This window comes from Pteropus vampyrus, unplaced genomic scaffold (genome assembly GCF_000151845.1).
Source record: "Pteropus vampyrus isolate Shadow unplaced genomic scaffold, Pvam_2.0 Scaffold32, whole genome shotgun sequence".
Lineage (NCBI taxonomy): Eukaryota > Metazoa > Chordata > Mammalia > Chiroptera > Pteropodidae > Pteropus > Pteropus vampyrus.
This window is the reverse complement of record NW_011888813.1, coordinates 1,837,451-1,861,086: the sequence shown is the minus strand read 5'-3', so window position 1 is coordinate 1,861,086 and position 23,636 is coordinate 1,837,451. Positions and strand designations below refer to the sequence as shown.

General features: G+C 41.2%; 1 protein-coding gene and 1 long non-coding RNA gene across 3 annotated transcripts in view; one reads left to right on the top strand and one right to left on the bottom strand.

The window, feature by feature from the left end:
- Nucleotides 1-23,636, bottom strand: part of NRXN3 (neurexin 3) — a 1,427,156-nt gene that overhangs the window by 974,905 nt on the left and 428,615 nt on the right. The gene's annotated exons all lie outside the window — the stretch shown is intronic.
- Nucleotides 1,705-3,798, top strand: LOC111737879. Its single transcript, XR_002779594.1, has 3 exons — nucleotides 1,705-1,793; nucleotides 3,446-3,559; nucleotides 3,690-3,798. It is a non-coding gene; the product is annotated as an uncharacterized LOC111737879 (long non-coding RNA).

Below are 23,636 nucleotides of genomic sequence, written 5' to 3'. Positions count from 1 at the left end.
AGAAGCCTTCCACTGAAGGACCCTCCACTGCCTTCAGAATAAAGATGAACATTCTCCGCTTGGCATGCACGGCCCTTCACAGTCTGGCTCTTGCCTTCTTTCTCTCCTTTGTCTCCTTCACATACGTTGTGCTTTAGTCTTACTAAACTCTATTTTGGCTAAGGATGGTTCTCAGATATCTAGTGTTGATGCCTTGATATATAATAAGAATCTTCTTTCGAGTTAACGTGAAGTAGCTAGTTAGAAATGTTAGGTAAGCAGATGTCTGTGTCTGAGGCTCATGGGAAATTCTAGCTGTATGGATAAAATTTGGAGTCGGCCAGATACACAGAAATTGATCCCACGCAAGTGCAGGAGATCCCTTAGGAAGATACGTAGGTAACAAAGGGTAATAATAGGCTGATGCTGGAGTGCTGATCGAACACACACCAACATTTAAGAACTTTACCCTGTTTAGCCCAACTCATGAAAAATCCTACAATCTGAACACCAGACAGGGAAGAAGGCTGTGAGAAGATCATCTTCCCCCATGTCAGTGACAATTTCTGTAGACAGAATAGATAACCTATTTTTTGGAAAAAGAAACTGAAGCTTTAAGAGGCTAAAATTATTTAAGAAAAGTGTCCATGCTGGTTAATAAGGAAGCTGGGATTTATATCTAAACCTTTTTGACTGGGAAGCCCACAATCTTAAAATTACTCTCTCCTGCATAAGCTTGATGACATAAAATTTCTTCTCCTCTCTCAGGCAATAATAGAGACAATAAACTAAATAAAGCTCAATTTAAATAAAGAAGTGATTATGATGGATAATAAAAAGGCTATTAGACTTGAATTAATGAATTGGTTAATGGTGGTTTATTTAACTAAGTTTATTTAACTAAGCTGTTTATTTGCAAGAAATAAAAAATTAAGAAGTTATAGCTAAAAGAAGAGCATTCTTATCCTGATTCTGTATGTGAGCAGTTCCTGTAATAAATTATATAAAAGCTTAAAATTTCACTTGCCTGTAAACTTTCATTACCTATAAAATGAAATAAAACAGTATTACCTAGTTAAAGACAGGCCTTTATTTTAGTCATAATTCCACTTTTGATGGACATTAGGAATTCGTGAGCAAGCTGTCGGACATGCCCTGGCCAGATTTTCTCTTATTCCAGATAGAAAACCTGGCCAAATTTGCAATAATCACTCTATATCACACACTACATACCTTTGGCTAATGGAAACACCCTTTAAATTCAATGTTGCTTAGCTAATGTTTAAGCAAAACAAGCTATTTACACAATGTCCATGCAGCAGGTGATATGGCTTATTCTCTTTCTTATTTATAGTCATTACCTTCTCTGGCTCCAAAATAGTTTTTAATTGAATTTCCTCATTATTATTATTTAGTGCCTAATGCGAGCTTTTGGGGGCAAAGAGTGAAACTGCCAAAACCGAACGTGCAGCAATTCATCGGACCACGGCGTGACTGCCTTCTGACTGTGTTCAGAGCCAAGTCCTGGAGAGAGCCCGTGGGCTTGGGACGGATGCCCGTGTGTGTGTGTGTGTTCTCCCATGGCATCATGGTCTGTCCAAAAATCTTCTTTCAGACACTCCTGCATTGTTCTAAATGAAGTCTTAGAAGTAAACAATTGCCAGATGCCATAAATTCCTGTGGGAAGCCAGCTAAAAAAGATAATTCTCACATGGAGTAAACGTGAGAAAACGATCAGCCCCCTGGACAACTCGATTTGTTGAAATGAGGCTGCATGACATCGAGGGGCGACCTGTGTTTCTACAGATGTCAAGGTAAGAATACCAAGACACTTCTACCACTCCCTTGTAGAGCTGGTCAGCTTTCTGCCCTCTGCTTCTCAGGCTTCCAAACCAAATAAAATGTTGATGCCTTTTCATGAAGCTGAAGGGTTCATTTCCTTCTTTGCTTCCATCCTATCTTCCCACTTACTGCTAGAATAGAAAGGAACAGAGAGCGGGTGAGAGGAATTCTGCACTAGAACTCTTCCGTATGAGTGGAAAATGAGGATTTCTGGATTTCTTAGCAGGAAAACGTTGCATCTTCTTCCTCCTGCCATGAAACCTGTCATGGTCACTGCCAATTTGCCACGGCAGCCTCTGTCCTGGTGAAGGACACAGATTCTCAATGCTTCTCCACACAGCACTCGAGGCTAAAATGTGCCCATCGGTCAGAGTGGGTACCTAACAGGAAACATCTCTGCCACCTCAGACTTAACCTCTCAGCAACTCCAGCATCCTCGGATATAAAATAAGGACAACACAGCCCACTGCCCAGGGTTATTTTCTTTTAAATAGGCAGATTTGGGCAACCTATTAAATTAAAATTTAGAGCTAACACAAAGGAAAAAAAAATGGCATTACCAGACAAAATAGAAATTAAAATGCAACATATAGTCCCGAGGGAGAAGATTATCGCAGATAATTAGACCATAAGAGCTTATGAGGTTGAGATATATGTTTAGCTCCAGGTATTCCCAGAAGTTGGGTTATTTTTTGTTCCTAATTATCCATGAAGCGAACGCTAGATGCTAATAGAAACGTCTCACAACGTCTTCATGTGGAGGACACAGATATGTGGAGGGCAGTAGTGTGAGATCAATGATTATTATATGTAAAACTCCCTTGTAAGTTAAAGGGCTCTACTATATGTTAAAAGTGAGGACATTCACCTTGGTGGTGAACGTGGGTATCTTTTAGAAGAGTTTTACGACTAGTTGAAAAAGGATGAAAAGGTAGTAGGTTGAGGAGCACTGCCGTGGGAAAAGATGACATCAGAAAGCAAATGCTTCATCACTACCTGTTAGGAGAAAAGAATGGAGATCTGTCTGGGTTCTGAAGCCCGAGACATCCAGGGATGTGCAATTAGGCAAATTGATGGATGGAAAATGAGGATTTAACCAGTTTAACCAGGGGCTTTTGGAAATGCAAGCCTGGAAAACCTTCCAAAATTAGAATTCTAATCCAGAGACTAGGGCAGGGCCCTGAGAATTTGAAAGTGCAATGGAATGTCAGAAACTGCACTTGGGCTTATTTTGGAAATCAAAAATATTTGCATAAACAGACACCACTCTCCACATATTTCCAAAATTAAGAGACTCCGGGGGACCAACACTAGAAAAAAGGAGGACCTCCAAGAAGGGTAGCAGACACTGTCCATCACTTACCCAATGACTATTGCTTCCCCTCCTCCCTGATGACAGAACTCTGGTTTGTTAAGGGGTGGAGAGCTCCTGTTCTCAGAGAAAGTAGGCTCCCACCTCACCCCCAGAAGATGAAGTGGAGTCGTCCAAACCAGCCATGATAATCGCATCCCCTACTGCAATTACTGGTCTTAGGATGAGCACGTAGGCTTACAAGAAATTTGCTGTGGAGAACTTAAAAATTAAAGTCTCACTTACAGATATTATTTCTTTCCTTCTTCCTAGAGCCCGGAATGAGGTTATAATGCCTGGATGTGCAGGAGCCATGTTATAACCATGAGGCAACAAACCTGAGGATAGAAGCCAACACGCTATGGATAATGGAGTGAAAAAAAAAATGTATTTCCTAATGGCAGCATTATCCTGTGGCAGCAGCCAGGGACTGCCTAGTTTGTAATTTCTTTATATGTAAGGGAAAAAATCCCTATTTGTCTAAACTACTGTTCTTGGATTTTTCTACCACTTTTAGCTGGAGACATTCCTAACTGATAGAGGAGGGCAGCGGAGAAAGGAAAAGTCATAGCAGAATAAAAATTATGAAGGAGAGCAACACCTGTGTGTTAATCCAGACCTGAATGGAAGAGGTGAGGACTGGTGAGGGAGAATCTATGAGAAGGAGGTCTGGGGAGGAGAGTGGAGGCTTGGTGTTTGCAGGCAGGTCTAGGAGAGAAACAGGGATGGCATGACAAGCGCATCTTGGTGCTGCCATCAATGCACATCTTTTCATTCTAATCTGTATTCACAGCCGACAGGGCTTTCACTTTATGGCTGCAATGTTCTCCTCGTCTCTTCTGTGGGCGCGGTCGCCCTGTGAGCGCCACACAGTCAGTGTCGATTCCACCCGGCACTTTGCTTTACTCACAGCTCCTTCCACCTTCTGTCTTCTCATTATTCCCCTGATATGATGCCTGTTTGCTTCCGGCTCTGGTTTAAAAGCCCACCCACAGTGTTGAAATGAAAAATAAAATCATAAAATAGATAAAAGACAAAGAAGGAGAAAACCACATAAGGAAGGAAGAAGAATGAGGCAAGAACTGTTTCTCTGAGCCTGTGCCTTTCAACCCACCTCTCCACGCTGAGGGCTTTTCCCTAAAACAGGCCAGGGCAACAAATAGAAAGAAGAAGGTCTTGCATCTGATGACCTTCCCTGCAGTTGCCCCTGGTCCCCCTGAAGCGATGGGCAGCAACACCCAGATAGAAAACAAGGAGAGATACTACTTCCCTAAGAGTGGGCTCTGAGAGGTAAACAGGAAAAAAGGATGAAGTGCTCACATCAGGTGACATCTCCCATCTAGGCTAGCAGCGAGGGAGGAATAGGTGAGCTGACATCTTTGGGGACCAAATGTGGGTTCATCAGATGCTCCATCATCTAATCGTTTCCTCTAGACAGTAAGCTCTACAAGGTAAAGGAGTAAGGCTGCCTTAGCTTTTGCTTTATTGCCTTAGCACAATGTATGGCACATAGGTGACGGTCAATAAACAGTGAATGAATAAGGCGTGACGTTGGGGGTGTTAGAAAGTGCTACATTAGCACTAACTATTGAAGTTGTTGGGGTGTGTTGTGGTTGCAGTTGCTCTTGATGACATAACTGTCAGTGGTGACAGATGGGGAAAAGACAATTCCCTCCTGAAACCCCAAACCTTAATCAAAAAGTCCACTAGTTTCTCCAAGTCCAGGTTGAGGCGTAGCCTTTCCTGGCCCAATATCGGTCTGTTGTAAGTGGTGTTACTTCTCACCCGTGTCAGTGACACACACTCCTAGGCAATCTTCAGAGACAGAGGGAGTTAGGAGGATGGTATTAGGTACCTGGAGCTGCTACACTCACTGCCGCAAATGGATCCATCTCCCCTTTCCCTGCAGACTTCCTGCCAGCCCCTAAGCAGCCTCTAATGACTTAACTGCTTGATAATGTCCCCCCTCCTCAGGGGACACATGCTGCTCTTCAGTGGAAAGAGGGTTTCAGTGATTAAACCCACAGCTGTCGTTTATAGCTAAGACTGGATTTCTGAAATTAATTTGAATATGTTTCCATCTCTATGCCCTTTTTCTGCCGTTTCCTGGTAAATTCTTTCCCTCTTTCACCTGCAGGTGAGGGCTGGGGCGGGGGTGGGGGGGGTGTTGAGAGCAAAGCTCTTGGGTGCAGCTATAGCTCCACGCCTCAAGGGCCTACCTACAATTTGAATACAGGTACTCACCACTTGCAAAGGGCACAGGCTGGGGCAGCCCTGATAGAAGGCCTCAAGATGGGCCTAGCAGATTTTTAGGGCTTGCCACAGGGGTGCAGGATAAGGCCCATAGTGCCAATTCTATCATGATTTCCTACAGTGCACTCAGGAGCTGCAATGGACCCTTGGGTACCAACGGGAAAATTCGGCTTTCAGACCCCAAACCACTCCAGCAGCTCTGCATGGCTCCAGCAGCTCTGCATGGCTCCAGCAGAGTAATTAATAGATGGATCACTTCCTATTTGTTTTCATGTGTCTTATCCTTTGTGGAATGAATTGGGAAGTACATAGGTAGAAGGCAGGTGTCTTATCCTTTGTGGAATGAATTGGGAAGTACATAGGTAGAAGGCAGGGAGATAAGTGGAGAAAAGAAACATCCATCTTTACATTCCCCAGTGACTAACATAGTCAATATCACAGATGCTAATGCGTTAAGGGATGAAAGGAAGGAAGGCGGGGCCACGGAAGGAAGGGAAATCTACCAACTGCTAAATTTTACCAAAAGCAAATTAGCTTAACTGTGCCTGTAGTCTCAAAGGGCACACACACCAGCCTCCTCACTAAGCCACACAAAGCAACATTCTGGCACTTCTCCATCCTCTTTCTTTCTCAGATTAACTTCACTCCAAAGTATTTATCCTATACATACATACATCCATACATACACACAGTCATACATATATATGTGTGTGTATGTGTATGTGTGCATGTGTGTGTATATATAATATATATTTAATATATATATACACAAATATATATATTTAATATGTATATATATTAAATATATATATTTAAATGTATTCTACTTATTTCCTATTTCTCCACACTAGATTGAAAGCTCCATAGGAGCAAAAACCTTTGCCAATTTTTGAATAAAAGTCTCTTCCTTACTAAGCCCTGGTTTGTTTTTCTTTGGCGTTTCAAATGCTATGCTTATAGGGTCTTCTAAATATATCTCAAATTCACCCACATCACTTCACCTCCACGGTGACTGACCTAACCCAAATTTAGTCCACCACTGACTCTTTCCTGGAGAACAAATATTTTAGCATCAATTCTTATTCTCCTCCAATCCACTCTCTATCTCACAGCCAAAGTGATCTTTAAAAAACAAATCAGTCACGTAACTTCTATGCATATAGCTATTTAACAATCTGCCTTTGCCTTGAGGATAAATTCTAAACTGGTAGATACTCTACAAGTAGAAGACTGTATGGCTAGGCGCCTGCTTCCCCCTCTGCCCTCCCTCCCTGTGCTCTAACCCCAACAACACATCTTGTGTTCCTTGGCCTCTTAACTCGCCATACTCTTTTCTACCCCTTGGGCTTTGCAACAACCTTCTGCCTGGAAGACCACATCCATCCTTGTCTGGTTACCTCTAGCTTATTCTCAAATATCAGCTTAAGTATCATTCCTCCAGGAAAATTTTCCCTGATCCTCCAACCAGGCTTGACTTTCCATACTTCTCGAGTTTAACAGTTTTAAATTGCATGTTTAGTTGATGATTGTTTGATGCCTTTCTCCAACCATTAGACTTTAAGCTCTAGCATGTCAAAGATGAGTCAGTTTTTGCCCATCATTGTAGCCCTCGAGGGCTAACATAGTGTCTGGCATATTACTGGTACTAATATTTGAGTGAATATCATTTTAAATGACAGTGTGAAGAATATTATAATACCCAAGAGCTTTCTTCTATATAGTATCATATGTCTTTGAAACGTTGAGTCTTTGGATAAAATGATACCCCCCCTCCAATTTTATTTAGCTATAATTAACATACGGAACTGTATAATTTTAAGGTGTTGGGCATAATGACTTGACTTACATGTATTGTGAGATGATTATCACAAGAAGTTTAGTTAACATCCATCAGCTCACATAGATATAAAAAGAAAAAAAAAGTTTTTTTCCTTGTGATGAAAACTTTGAAGATCTACTTTCTTAACAATTTTCAAATATACCGCACAGCACTCTTAACTGTAGTCATCATATTAAAATGACTATTTTAATCTTGCATCTGAAACCGATTATATCATCAGTCAAGGAATGGAAGATAAACGGACCAGTAAGCCAGAAAGGCAGTGTGCACGTGTGTGTGTGTGTGTGTTTCATTGATCTTTGCAGATGTAGATGTATGTTTCTGGCTCTTTTAAACCTGGATTTTTATACCAATACCCAGATCCAATCCTAGCCAAATTTTCTCTATCTCCTTAGAGAAAAGTCTTACCATGCTCTATTTCTATGAGTAGAAAAGTTGGAGTTTTATTCTGGGACATAAGCTCATTCTCTTCTCCCCTCCTCTTCTACCTCCAACCAATCTCCCATTTAAACAAGGTCATTCACGTGGTACTAAGAACAGGATCTTGGTTGAATGGGCTTCACATCTAATCTGTCTTCCTGGAGGCAGTCACCTGCTCTTCCTAGGGTGACCTTGAGCTCCCTGAATAGTGGAGACATCTTTTACCCTTTGTTTCCTTTGTTCTTATCATAATGGCTATCACATGATAGGGTCTCAATCAATATTTGTTAAATGGTAGTAAGCCACGGTAATAGACAGTTTCTCGCTAATATTCTGTAACATTAGCCTTGCTCTCACATGATATCCCTTCCACCATCCCCTAAATCAATTTCTACTTTCAGTCACACTCACAGTGTCCTATTGCTATATAGTTGCCTCCTTACAAAATTCTTGTCAGGAAAAGTTTCTCTTTGGAGAAAATAGAAGTTACTAAACCTCAGCAATTTAATTAATAGTCTCTGTTACTTCTGACTACTCTAAATTGGTTCTCCTAGCACTGACTGATGCTTTGACACTGGCAAATTCTGCATGAATAATCATGCTCTTGGAAAATTACATTTGAAATTAATACATAAAATTAGGATTCCAGTAGAAAAATATTTGGTTGTAAGCATGAAATATAAGCCTCCAGCAAGACGATGTGCATGGGAGGGAGAAGATATGGGCAAATAAAAGATCTGTCAAGTCTTTGGATTAAAAGATTAGTCAAGTTTCTGGACGAAAAGGTTGAGGATGCCCATGCCCTGAACCTAACACCATTAACTAATGCGTATTAAGCACATTCTGTATGCCAGGCACTGGGCAGTAGAGAAAGCATGGTCCTGACCTTCCTACAGTATGCTATCTACTGTGTGAAATAGAGTATGAATTTCAAAAAATAAACACCAACTAAAAAGCAGAGGAACAAATACAAAGAAAACAAAATTAAAAGGTCCATCAGTAGAGAACCAGGACCCCGAGTGTTAAGAGCGAAGTACCAAAATTAATAGCCTGAATACCAAAACCCTAAGCAGTACACATTCATCAGAGCTCTGATAAAACCTCAAGCAAAAAAAGAATTCCAAATTTTACTACAGATTACAAGAGTGGAGTTCAGTGATTCTGAATTTCTTTGAAAAATGGATTCAGTCATTCCTTGCTGTTCCTAGAGAGTCCAAGTGTCTGATCACCTTTATCCCACTGATCTTTCCTGGTCTCCCTCCATTATGCTTTATAAAATAAACCTCAAACCGGGTATCAAATCTTTCTGCCTCACCTCTGGGTTCTGAAGCTGAAGATCTTCTGGAATTAACCCTGCTAGGTCTTAGGCTTCATCTCTTTAAGCGCTTCTACAATAATGGTCATAAGCATCCTCTGCATTAAAATCAGAGCTAGTTTCTTATCTGGTCTAAGAGACAATCTATAAAGCAAGATATCAAATTCCTACAGATGTGATGAGTTGAAATATCAATAAATAGATATGTTGGAACCATAAAGCAGAGACAGGTATGAGAGAAAACTGGGCTAGTGAAAAAGGCTCTGACATCCTCTGAGGCCCGTGTGATTGGAAAAGGGTTTTGTAATATCTATCACACCAACATGGGGGCAAAATAGAGACTAACAGAAAGGATCAATAATTAGTCTTCTTTGATTAATCTCTGGTTATTAATGATAACAAAAAATAAGATAGTTTAAAACAGTAGACTGAACCTGTGTTCACAATATTTCACACCTCCCCTGTTTTTGAATTATACACCCACACCCTTCGCCTGTCACTTTGCAGTACTTCCACTAGAGTAGATGTAGTATATTAACCCACCCCATGATGGGATTGGCACTCTGACTTGTTCAACCTGGGAAGTGTGGATAGAAGTGACAATATGCCAGATGTGGACTAAGGTCTCAGGAGGCAATAGATGCTTCCAAGCTCCCTCCTGCACTCCTGCTATTTGCCAAGAGAAGAACATTTGTGGGGTAGCTTCTGGTCCAAAGAGAACGTGGAGACTGTAGAGCAGACCCTAATCTAATTTCCAAATCTGCGGCCACGTCCAGGCATTTCACAGCTAGGAGGATAGCCATCCAACCTATGCACAGACCTGTCCGAAAAAAATTTAAATGTTGCTTGTTGTACGCTACTTAGTTATGTTAATATTACTGAGGCAATAGCTGGCAAATATAGCTACTGTGAAGTCATTAAAAATCACACTTTTGAAGATTTTATTTATGATTTGAGACAAAGATTATAATATAATGCTAAAGTTATGGTATAATTATAAAATTATGACATAATTAAATTTATGACATAATTCTAACTGAAAAACTCGGGATAGAAAAATTATTTTTAAGTGACATTAAAATATATGTTTTATATACACATTGCCCAAAGGAATAAAGCTTACCAATATATTAATAATGCCATTTCTGGCTGGTATAATTATGTGTGATTTCAGCTTTTTTATTGTTTACCGTGAAATAAGTATTCAGTTAATACTGGCTAAATAAAAATTAGTAAATTTCCATATATTCCAAATTTTCTACAGTAAACATATATTGCTTTTGTAATCATAAAAATCAATATTTATTTTTTAAAATGAAGATCCATGACCTAGAACGTTGATAATAACCCACTGATGACAATTTTTTATGAGGCTTCTTTCCAACAGGGGTAAACACTCCTAACAGAGCTATAATCTAGAGATTGGTTTATTGAGTAGCATTTTATGAAGACAGAATTACAGCCTTCCAAAGTCAAGACTCTTTATATCAACTGCTCCATGAAAGCCTCCAGGAACACCACTCCGTAGTGAAAAGCAATGGGACGGGTCAAACATGTTCAACACATAGAAAAGAAACCAAAACATCGTGAAGGGATTGAGGGCAAGAAAAGAAGGAAGGTGAAAGAAAGGTGAAGAAGAAGTGAGAGGATTGAAGGGAGCAAGAAAGGGGAAACAAAAATTTACAAAGAAATAATTCTGTTCAGCTTCATATTTCTTCACCATCATACCTAACCTGCCATCGATCCCCGTTTACAGAAAGCAGGGGTTGTGGGGTGGGGGACCCCAGCATTAGGCAGAGAGGGGCTCTTCTGCAGCAGCCAAGTCATTTCCTCAAGTAGGAATTGATATCCCAGTGCTCTGCTCTGCAATCCCCACTTATAGTTTAGATACCTGGTTTTATAGTCACTGTTCCCTTTTGCTAAAATCCTTTCTCATTTATTACAGTTCAAAAGGAGATGGCTTCCAGGCTAGACGGTGTGCTTGCAGAGGCCTCGGGGGCCTGTCCTTCCCCTCTACCAGCTGTCACTAATCTAAATAGCCCTAGGCACTAACCCACATTATATTTCAGACTCCATGCCAATCATTCTAAAAAAACAAGGGTCAACTTCATTCCTCGAGGAGGGAATTGCCCATTAAAAGGTAGACATTATGGTGGTAGCAAGCCTAAAATTTGGATAGAGAAAGGAAGGAAGGATTGTGTGGGGTTGACCTGGAAGAAATAATAAAAAAGAAAGAGGGGATTGCCAGTCAAGGTGGCAGAGTAGCTAAATGCTATGCTTGCCTCCTCTAACGATCACATCAAAATTACAACTAAACTACAGAACCATCACCATTGTGAGTTGCCTGAAGTCTAGCTGAACAGAAGTCCTACAACTGGTGACACACAAAAGAGGCCACCTTGAGACTGGCAGGAGGGGCAGAAACACTGAACAGTTGGCTAGTTCCACACTAGCATGTGGCAATTGAGAATCGGGAGGGATATTTCAGCTGCAGAGGTCCCCCCAGAGGACCGAGAGGTCCCAGCCTCACACTTGGCTCCCCAGCCCAGGGTTCGAGTGTTGGGAAGAGAAGTCCCCACAAAATCTGGATATGAAAATCAGTGAAGATTGTGGCTGAGTGACACAGAGGGCTGCAGGAACCCCAGGCATTCCCCTTAAATGGCCGGCGCATGAACTTATCCACTGACAAACTCACCTACTCTGAGCTCCAGCACTGAGTAAGCAACCCAAAAGGTACCAGGGACATACAGGGAGGAATTGAATTGTCTGGCTTTAGGGCAAGGGCTGGAAGGGCAACTTTATCCCAGAAACAAGTGCTGACAGAAATCACTGTTCCTTTGTTGACCTATCCTACTACCCAGCATGCAAATGCAGGCAGCCATAATATCTGAGTCTTCTTCAATCTGGCTAACACTGGTCGCCTTGCTCCAGTGATTCCCAGAGACCTTGCCCCTCCCAACTTGCAGGCCCATTCAAGATGCTTCCAGTGATCTTCCATGCAAATGGCCTGTCTTGGCTCATGCTGCAAACTTTGCTAAAATTTCTCAAAGGTTCACAAAACCTAAACAAGCAAATTCTGGCCTCAGCATGCCCCTACCTCTTGCTGAGCAGCCCAATCCCAACAACGGAGGCAGCCAGCCTTGCTTTGCATCTGGCCTCTAGAGGCACCTCCAAGCCAGTGTGGGGGGCAGCCATCTGCAGGTTGCTTGGTGGCCCAGCTGCAGCTAAACTTGGCCTTTGTAGGGCCCCGTCTAAGAGGCTCCAGATTAGGCAAGCACAGTGGTCATCTTTGGACCAAGTAGGAGCATGACCAGGGGCCACACCCAAGGACAACTTACCCAAAGGGCAGACTGGCAGGCACCAGAGCCCTGCTAAAGCGAATCTTGCTCCTTAGGGGCAGCCCCTGCACAACAGCTTCTCCAGTGTCATCATCAGCTAGTCATCACAACCAATCAGCTGTAGGGTTAATCCCTCCCATTGATGCGCAAACAGCAACCAAGGCTCAACTACAAAAGGAGGGCATACACGACCCACATGAGGGACTCACCTGAAGCACTGAGCTCAGGTGACCAGGGAGACTGTGCCACTGGGCTGCACACAACACCTGCTACATAAGGCCGCTCTACTAAGACTGGAAGACATAGCAGTCCTACCTAATACATAGAAACAAACAAGGGAGGCAGCCAAAATGGAGAGACAAAGAAATATGTCCCAGATGAAAGAACAGAACAAAGCTCCAGAAAAAGAATGCACCAAAAGGGAGACAATCAATCTACCAGATTCAGAGTTCAAAACACTGGTTATAAGGATACTCAATGAACTTAGGGAAAGAGTAGAGCAACTCAGTGATAACTTGAACAGAGAGATATCAAACATAAAGAAGAACCAGTCAGAAATGAAGAATACAGTAACTGAAATGAAGAATACATTAGAGGGAATCCACAGTAGAGCAGAAGAAAAGGAGGACTGAGTCAGCAATTCAAAAGACAGAGTAGCAGAAAAACACCCAAACATCACAGCAACAAGAAAAAAAATCCAAGTAAATGAGGTTTAAGGGGTCTCTGAGACAACAACAAGCATACCTATTTGAAGAAATAATGACAGAAAACTTCCCTAAACTGGCAAAGGAAATAGACATACAATCCCAGGCAGCACAGAGAGTCCCGAACAAGATGAACCCAAAGAAAGAGGCCCATACCAAGCCACATCATCATTAAAATGCCAAAGATTAAAGATAAACAGAATCTTAAAAGCAGCAAGACAAAAGCAATTAGTTACCTACAAGGGAGCTTCCATAAGACTGTTAGCTGACTTCTCAACAGAAACTTTGCAGGATGGAAGGAATTGTCATGAAATATTCAGTGATGAAAAGCAAGGACCTATAATCAAGACTACCTTACCCAGCAAAGTTATCATTTAGAATCAAAGGACAGATAAAGAGCTTCCCAGAAAAGAAAAAGCAAAAGAATTTACAACCACCAAATCAGTATTACAGGAAATGCTGGAGGGACTTCTTCAAGAAGAAGTAGAAGAAAGAAAAAAAGATAAAAAATGTGAATGTTAAAACAGCAATAACTACACATCCATCAACAATTACTTTGAATGTAAATGGATTAGGTGTTCCAATTGAAAGACAGGGTGGTGGAATGGGTAAGCAAATAAGACCCTTACATATGCTGCCTACCAGAAACTCACTACAGATCAAAAGACTGAAAGTAAAGAGATTAAAAAATGTATTTCATAAAAATGGAATGGAAACAGACAAAAAAAGCTGTGGTAACGATACTTATACCAGACTAAATAGACTTAAAAACAAAGGCTATAACAAGAGACAAAGAAGGACCCAGTAATCTCACTTTTAGGTATTTAACCAAAGTAACCCAAAACACTACTTCAAAGGAACATGTGAATCCATATGTTCATTTCAGCATTATTTACAATAGTCAAGATCTGGAGGCAACCTGGATGTCCATCAATAAGTGAATGGATAAAGAACATGTGGTATATTTATACAATGGAATATTATTCAGCCATAAAAAAGAATGAAATCTTGCCATCTGTCACAACATGGATGGACTCAGAGGGTACTGTGGTGAGTGGAGTAAGTCAGACAGAGGACAAATGCCATACGACTCACTTACATGTGGAATCTAAAGAACAAAATAAACAAAACAGAAACAAACTCATGTGGGAAGGGAATTAGGGCGGGTGTGTGAAAAAGAGGTAAGGATTAGGAGGTACAAATCGGTAGTTACAAAATAGTCACGGGGATGTAAAGTATAGCATGAGAAATACAGTCAGTAATATTATAATAATTATGTATGATGTCTGATGGGTACTAGATTTCCTGGGGTGATCCCTTTGTGAGGTATGTAAATGTCTAATCACTATGTTCTACACCTGAAACTAATATAATATCGTATGTCAACTGTAAATGAAAAATAAAAAAATATTTTAAAAAAAGAAGAGAAGGGATAAAGAAAAGAGGGGAAGAGGGGGGAAAAGGGAAATGGGGAGGAGCAAAAGAAAACCGAGTGGGAGGGAGCAAAGTGCATCTCCCACTGGGAGCTCTTCTCACCATGGACAGTGGCGAAGTCAGCCCCATTATTTCAAATGATGGAAGTTCCTGCACTGGATGGATAAGCCTATTTCTCCTTCTATCCAAGCTTCTTTCCGTGCTTGCCTATCTGGTCATTTTAAGCAATGTTGAGGCTAGACCCCTAAGTGAGTTCCCGGATGATTTTTCTCTAGGCCCATCCCACCTGTGCCCACCAGAAAATCCTAACGTGTGTGTATGTGTGCGCGCACGCGTGTGTGTGTGTGTGTGTGTGTGAGAGAGAAGAGGTAGAGAGGAGGGTGTTCAGGCACCAAATTTCTCCAGATTTGCCAGATAATAAACCAGCGTTCTACCCTCAGTATAGTAAATCTTAGAGTTAATCCCATTCATTTATCCTTTCATGGCTTTCTTCCCTATACACAGATTGAGCCTCTTTTCTATCCTTGGTACTATGATGCTGATACAGGCTTGACTGCTCACAGTCTAGTGCAGGAGACAGACAAGCAAAACAAGATTTAGAGAGGTCCAGTTTTTAGGGCTCAAGTGTGTGCGTGTGTGTGTGCGTGCGCACGCGCGCACGCGCGGGCAGGTGTAATAAGCCAACCTAAAAGCTGTACATTGTGGCCCTGGATATACTGTAACAGGGCAAAGTTTTTCTTTACAGTCTTGAGCTGTACCCACTTCATGCTTTTCTGGACTGGCCCCATGGAACCTTAGAGTCCCTCTCCTTTACTTGGGAACCAAGAATGTGGGGAAAAGGATGTGAAAGATCCTGACTGTTTTTCTAAATCCTGAATTTTCTTCAGTGGGGCAGCTTCTATGCCTGCTTATTCCTTAGGTTCACCCCCTGAAAGTCCTGAAGCAGAGAATGGGTTGGAGAGTAAACCAAACAGGCCCTCTCCATCTCATAGCTCATTCTCCCTCCCAAAATATCTAATCCCACCTCCAAGATCTCCTATTTTGAGGAATGGCAAAATATAGCAGAAAATCTGATAGACTGAGTTGTAAAAAATCCTACCTCTAATACGTTGGACTATGGCAAGTTATTTAATCTTTCTGAGCCTTGGCTTAATTACCTTAAAAATATGAATGATACCACACACATTATAAGATTATTCTAAAATTCAAATTAGAATAATAACACTTATCCATGTATTCAACACTTGAAAGTTATAGGTGTTGTGCTAAAATTTTTACATAATCATCCTATTTAAGCTTCATATAAGGCTTATTTTATAGGTCAGAAAACAGGCTCAGAGAGGTTAAAAACACACCCAAGATCGCACAAGAATCAGTGATGGACTTGGGATTCGTATCCAGCTCTGTCTGACTTCCAAACTCCTACATCTTAAGTACAAAATTATACCTGGCACAAAGAAGGTACTCAGTAAATATGAATTCCCTTTTTCTATCCCCTTATGTGAGGATTTCAGTGGCTTTGATAATGTTGGTACGACTCTACACTCCCTCCAAAATTGCCTTTCTGTGGTTGCCCGCTTCTTGGAGATGATCAGGAATCTGGATATTCAGCCCACTTCTTTAAGCATTTCTTTTTAAACGGATGTGTTGATAATATAAGGTTTGGCTAATGAAATTTTCCAGGCCATAAGTTGCTAACTGTGAATTAATTGCCTAGCCTATCTGCAATAAATAAAGGAACTATTACGTGTAAAAAAAAAAAAAAATCACAAGGACTCGCTAAGCTGGTGCAGAAAGCTTCTGAGTTGCACAAGCATCCCACTACACAGGAAGACCATCCCAAAGGGACAAAGCTAGAGCACTTCCTGACATTGCTTTAGGATAGAGAACTCTGATCCCGGATTCGAAATATAGATTTAGTACAGCATATGGAAACAGAGTAAATGTTCCCATAGAGTCCATATAACATTTTAGGGATTTTCACAAGGGCTACACATCAGTTACTGGAGTAGACTCAAAACCTCAGAAGTCCTTTCCAACTGTAAATGTGAATTAGTAAATTCTGATAAAAGAGTCACCCTCCCCCAACTGCCAAGAAATGTTTTTATCACCTGTACAGCTAACAGGACTTTTACTCATCAATCTTCTCTCCTTCCACTTCTGCTCTCGATGTAAGACTGGCTTTGTGGATTTCTACAGAAGGCTCCATCTTACAGGGACTGGAGAAGCTGGACTGCTTGTGAAAGGAGTTTCATTACAGACTGAGAAATGGGGGAAGAAGGATAGAGACAGCCAGCTGGAGATGAGGTCCCTGTGAACAACAGCCTGACACCACGTATGGTGACATTAAGAGCCAGCCACTATCTTCAGACCCAGAAAGAAAGACTTGAGGGGTGCGGAGAATTCAACTAAGCAAACATTAGAGCCCTTATCTTTCCTTTACAATGTTGCTGATGGAGATAAAGAATGTGCTGGCCTTAGCTGGTGTCAATATGTGGCCCTGGGAGAGCATATGGAAACAATGTTCATATACCAGTGGTCTACAGCAGGAAGCTCCAGACAAGAGGCCTGCGGAGAAGATTGAAATCTGAAAAGCACAGGACTTTCTTCCCCTGGGGAAACAAAAGGGGAAGTATGCTAATCCCTCAGATTTCATAAGGTTTCTGATTTACTGGCCTCTCAGAAGGCTCTGTTGGGGTTTGTCATTTTGATGAGAATGCCTTGCTGTAAAGGTTAAACATGCTAAGGAGCATGAAATGATGTTCTCCAAGAAAGATTGCATCTCCCCACCAGAGAGAAAGCTGTCCAACAGCCCACAGAAGGGGGCCTTCCAAGAGCCAGTTATACCCAGGGTTTGGAGCCCTAAGTCCCTGATGTACTTGTCACATCAAAATCCTCTCTGTCGGTCTGGATTTATTTGTCATTCATGGGGTAAGATGGGTTGGCTGATGAAAAAAAAGAGAAATGTGTACAAGTCTTTTCCCTTCATGTTTCTTCTCTCTACCATTTCAGACAAAATTTATCAACATAAATAAATTACTGGAAACTGGCCAAATGTCTTTGCTATAATGCCGCAACTCTAATGCTTAATAGGTGATAGGGACATAAACATATAGCTTCATAAAATGTGCAGAGACATCATTCGTGTATATTTTTTTGAAAAATCCAACTATAGGAGAAACAAAATGAGAGACTGGGAATGCTGTATTCTATTCTTTGGGCAATTCATTTCCTATGTGGAGGCTTCAGTTTACTCATCTAAAATTAGGGGTGGGGTGGTTGTGCTAGGTAATGTGAGCCTTTGACAAGATAAATAATTCTATCTGGTTTTCTTCAGGTCAATCAATGTAAGGTTTTAAGTCTGGGTCTTCTATTCGTGATTGTTACACGTCTGCTGTTTCTTCCCCTTAATGATCCCAGATTGGATTAAAACAGAACTCACGATGAAATCAAGTAGAGAAACCTCTCGGAAACTAGAGGGAAACTATATGCACGCACTCATGTACACACAATCCTCAGTACTAAGCATCATTGCTAGAAAGTCCTAATGAGAGACCAGAATACAAAAAAATTAAAAATATGATTTTCCTATGTCTGAAAAAGAATCTTTCAGCTTAATTTCATGGCCGCTTTTACTCAAGAAAGAGAAACTACGATTTTTTTAGTCATATATATGCAAATCTTGTTTGAGATCATCACAGTAACAAAACACCATTTTAACATAATTCTTCAAAATCTGGGATTACACCAGAGTTTTGTCTTGACTCCAAATATAAACCATTTGAAGTATGAAGAAAAACATGCTTTGGTATGTTCCCTTCTGCCAGAACCTTCCTTCCCACTTTTAAGTTCTAAGCTATATCATACATTTAAACACAGAAATCATATCTGGTCATTTCTGTAACACGAGAAAAAATTAGAATAAAAACACGAGTCAGATAATTTTTTCAATCTTGAATTACTGAATTCTAGATTCGGAAAGGGGCAGGTTGGCTTATTACCAGTGTGAGCACACTTTGACTCTAACGGAAGGACCCAGCAAGCCAATTAAGCAGACATGGTTGATATTCTCAGTGGTAAATATGGAAACTGAGGCACGGACCGAGAGTAAGTCACATATGTTCAGAGTGGGGCCAGCATGTGTAAACGACTCCTAGCTACATCCCCTTGTTACTTCACCCCTCCGCATTCCTCCCCAGGATCTTCAACTGACTCGAGACGGCTGAGTAGTACAGGAAGGAAACAACAGGCTTCTATGGTCAAACCCCTGTTCTAATCCACTCTTTAGCTGAGTACAATCAGTTATTAAATCCTATCAACATTGCCCATTAAATCTATTGGATGTGTCCCCAAAAAGTGACCTTTATTCTTTCTACCTCAGTTAGGGCTCTTATTTCTCATTCCCAGAATAACACAAATGCAAATTGAATAATGCACACTGGTCTGTTGGCCTACTGCCTCCCATGTCCGATCCGCCCTCTGCCAAAATGATTTGACTTTGTTGTCCCTTTGATAGAAATGGCATGCCTCCTATAAGATAAGGGCTAAGCTTGTCGGAAAAGCAAACGAGATACTTCAACATCTTGCCCTTCCACTCCTCCAGCTACACCTTCTAAAGTGTCCCCTAAAATTCCTTTTCCTCGCTTTCCAAGTCTCAGCTTTCATCCATCCACAAGGAACATTTCTCATTTACCGAATTCACCTTTGCATCTCTGTTCTTTTTGCATCAAACACTTTCCTGCCTGGTCTACCTGGGAGATTCTTGCTACTCCACCAAGCCTCAGCTCTTGTGTCACCCAATATGTGATGCTGTCCATGATGTTTCTCCCTGCATCTGTGTCCCACCTTCCTCAGATATCAGAATATATTGACATGTTTATGAGGAGTGTCACAATCAATGCTTTTGGATTCCAAGGGCTCAACATAGCCCCTGGTGCACAGTACTCAACAGGGTCTTTGGAATGAATGGATGCGGCCCTTAAGTTCTTCAACTAGAAAATAAGAATAATACTATGCGGTCTTCAGAACAGATGTGAGGGTTGAATGGCCCAGTGTATATTAAAAACTTAACATAGAGCAGAAACATAATTTTTCTCAATAAATAGCAGATCTCTTAACTTTCCTTTCCCCTTAATCCAGATCAGAGAAAGGAAGAATTTATCTATCTATGAAAAGACATGTGGAACCAGAGATGCTAGAAAAGGCCATGACATCTTCTTGTGTTGAGTTGTGAAGCACTTGTTTCTCATAATTTAGCAGCATCTCAATTGATTGCACCCATAATGGGCAGATGTCTTTTTGCAGTTAAACAACTTTTAGCAAAGGCAGTGATAAAGGTACAGAGTGGCAATATAAATGGCTGCCATGTCCCTGCATTTGACAGAACCGTGGTCAACAGCAGGTGCGATGCAGTTCTAAGCAGCATTCATGCATTGCCCCAATGTGCTGACCCTCACTTTCTCAGGCTGAACACAGCCCAAGCTATAGATTTTTCAAAGATCTCCAAAGCCCCTAGCCTGTCTTTCTGGAACCCCTGGAGCATCAAGACTCCAGAACAGGAGCAGCTGTGATGAGGGTTATCTCAGACCCTGACCTGGTGGAATAACACTTAGGAAGGGTTCATGGCCTATGGGACAATTGCCTGGGCTCATACAACCCTGGGCCCATGGAAAAGGAAATCTGGAAAACAGGGAGAGAAAAAAGAGGCTGAATCTGAGCACTGCCATGGTCATCACCGGAAATACATCTGTATAACCCAAACATCAATTAATTAGAGAAAATGGAGACATGTTGGTTGATGTTGAGGAACTGTATATTTCTTGGGAAGCCCCTTTCTCTGATACATGTCATTACCCATTAAAAGTGGGTAACAATGGACCTAAAAGGAAACAGCCTTTTAATGCTCTTAAGAAATCCAAGGTTATATTCATTAATCCATCAATTAAAACTTACATATCATGGGCCTGAAGTATTCCCAGTACACCAAGGTATTCATTTTCTTAGATGAATGAATCAGAGAGGTGACAACTTCATTGCAGTGCTGATATCACTAAACCCAGCCTCCTAACCCAGACAGTTCTGCAGACTGCAAGGAACAAGGACTCACATTCCTGTCCTGCCCTTCACTCACCTTTACCCCTTGTCTCGGGATAAAGGGAGACATTGCCAAGCTGATGACATTTGAGAATCAGAGTTTAGAACAGAAAGGGCCCTAAGAGAGCATGAAACCCAATTGCCTCATTTTATTTTTGCATAACAGAGACATCAGAGGATCCAAGTAAGAATCTCAAGGTCACATATCTAAATAAAGGGCCTGGATACCCCTGGTGAATAGGGAAGATCTTCAATGCCACTGGAACCAGTGAAAGCAACCAGTATTATTATGTTTGACCTTGGAAGCCAGGGTTTCTTTTGTCCTTATATCACTGAGTCAGTCTGAGCAGACCCCGGTGGATCTGGAACCAGTTATAAAGTAGTAAATCATGTTGGACATATTTTGCTTTCTAATTGTTATATTTTCTTTCCTATAATTACTCCCTGAATCACTGCCCTTAGTAGATTGCATTGCAATTTGCAGATTACATCTCCATCCCCTTCACTAGAGTGTGAGTTCATGGAAGACCTGAAACCACGACTTCCACAAATGCATATCCTCCCAACTTAGCTCACCAAGCCTGGTACAGAGAAGAGCTAGATACTCATTTATGGAATTGCTAAGTCAATGTTGACATTAATTCCAAAGAATTATCAGAGCTTCATTTCCTATAATTTGGGGGACCAAAAGCCATAAAAACTAAAGCTAATTAATGTGTTGAGTACATAGATATTTTAATAATCTAACTTTAATACTCTAAGAAAGGCACAAAATGAACTTCAGCTTTTCATAATCATAGGACATGCTATCCAATTGTCCAAAAAAGAGATTAGTGTAGATTGATAATGGTGGTAGAAAGGGAGGGAAGTGAACAGATATAGGATGGGTTTAGATGAAGAGCTGACAGATGAATGAGACAGACTGAATGAGATGGGAGAAAAATCAAGGAAAATCCCAAGGATGTTAGTGATGCCATTTACTGAGATGGGGAACATTAAAAGCAAAAAAACGTTTAAGGCAGGGAAGAACAACAGCTCAAGATTTCTGTTTTGCAATGTTGTGATTAAGATACCTATCAGATATCCAAATACAGATGTCAAATAGACAAGTGGATATAGAAATCTGGGATTCCAGAGAGAGTTACAGGCTGCAGATCTTACTTGAGAGTCACTGACATGTAGAGGTCTCTGACACCATGGCAATGGATGAGGTTACCAAAAGGCATATACAGGCCAAGAGGAGACTCAGGACAGAGGCCTGGGCCCTTCCAATGCTTAATAATTACATAGCATGTATATAGCACAGTATTAGAGACTGTGGGGAAACAAAGATATGCACTGTTTTTCCCTCAATGGCTTTACAGTAGAACCTCTTACGGTAGGACCTTACAGCATAAGAGGAAAGTGTGTTCAGTGTAACGGAAAGTGCAATGGATTAGGAGTCAGGAATCATGACTGTTAATCATTCTACAGTTACTCTAAGTTAAAGTCATGTTTACTTCTTAGGGCTTCCGGTTCCTCACCTACTACTGAAACAAGGATTAGGTACAGATAACATCAATGGTATCTACCAAGTCTACTATTTTCTGATGTCATGATTTCCATGTGGAATCCAAATGTTGCATTCAGCCTCATCTGTAGGCAGTATCTCACTCCTCCCAGGCAGAACGTGCTGCTGCTGCTCCAGGGGCACACCGCAGCCATCAGAGGGGCTGGCTGAAAGGGAAGTCCCTGAGCTGGAAGCAGGGGAGCAGCTGCTGCCTGCCCTCTTTTCCTATTGGAATAAGAGTCATTTGAGAGAACTCAAAATATCTTTCGCTCTTGGTTTTCAGCTGGTGCTTGTGTCAGATGAATGAAATCCCAGGAACCAGAGAGAAGAGCAGATTTACCCCCTCCATCATATTTTCTTGGTTCTGCAAACTAATATCATCAAAGGCATCTACTTTCTACAATCCCAGGAAATATTTTCTTTTATCAGACAGAAATATGTCCACGTGGTTGGACATCTATAATAAGACATGGCCTTATGGGTCAGGGTACCCTGAGGTTACCCATGAAAGAGCACTAAGGAAAAAGTACAGTAAGATTTTATATATATAGAAATGATCACACGTATGGATGATCATTCATATCCATTCTAGGTGACTGCCCACCTGGACAGAGCTCACTGGTGAAGAGACAGACAAAAAAAAATTAGGGCAATGAAGTTCTCTTTTTTGAAAATGAGAAAAGTTGTTAGTGGAAAAATTCAGAACCTGCAGTTCAAGAGAGATGAATCACTTCAATCACAGTACCTCGGGGCCCCCAGAGGTGCTCTGCTTCCTTTTGTAAGATGTAGTTAGTGAAATCTTCATTCGACTGATACCTCTCTAGGTAATTATGCAGCGAATCCTCTTCCTTGACTCTGTTACTCACAGTCCGTTTGGTAGCTTGCAACCAAGAAAACCGTACTTAGTAAGTATTTATTAATGTACCCATTTTACAGATAAGGAAACTGAGACTTGGCAGAATTAAGAAAGAAATTTGTTATAAATCACCTAGCTAGTGAGTGACAGAAGAAACACAGAAATCAAGCTCCATCTGACTCTAAAAATTCATGCCACTAACCACTAGGCCATCCTGACTCTAAGTGTGGCACTGTAGATTATTTTTCTCATCATAGGATGGACTTTCACTGAGTCTTATTTTCTTTCTTGCTAAATATATGGCAAACATTCAGCAAAAAACCATCCAGGGAAGAGGGTAGAATCTGCAGTGGCCTCAAACTGAAGCTTGATGGTCCACAAATAAATCAAATCCATATCCTTGCCTACTGACAAATGGCTCCCACCAAGTGAATTAAACAGCTGGCTATACTGGCAAGAAGATGCCTATGCTGTCGCAGGTCAATTGATCACATCTTCTTTAGAGAGACAAGCTAGAATGCTTCCTCTGTACAAGAGGACTTCACAGGATGACAGGTGGACTTCCAGAAGATTAAAGCATTTCAACTAAACTGACTGGCATTAAGTGGCTAAAACAGGCCTTTGCTTTTTAGGTCATGGAGACGTCTCCCACTTCACTATGA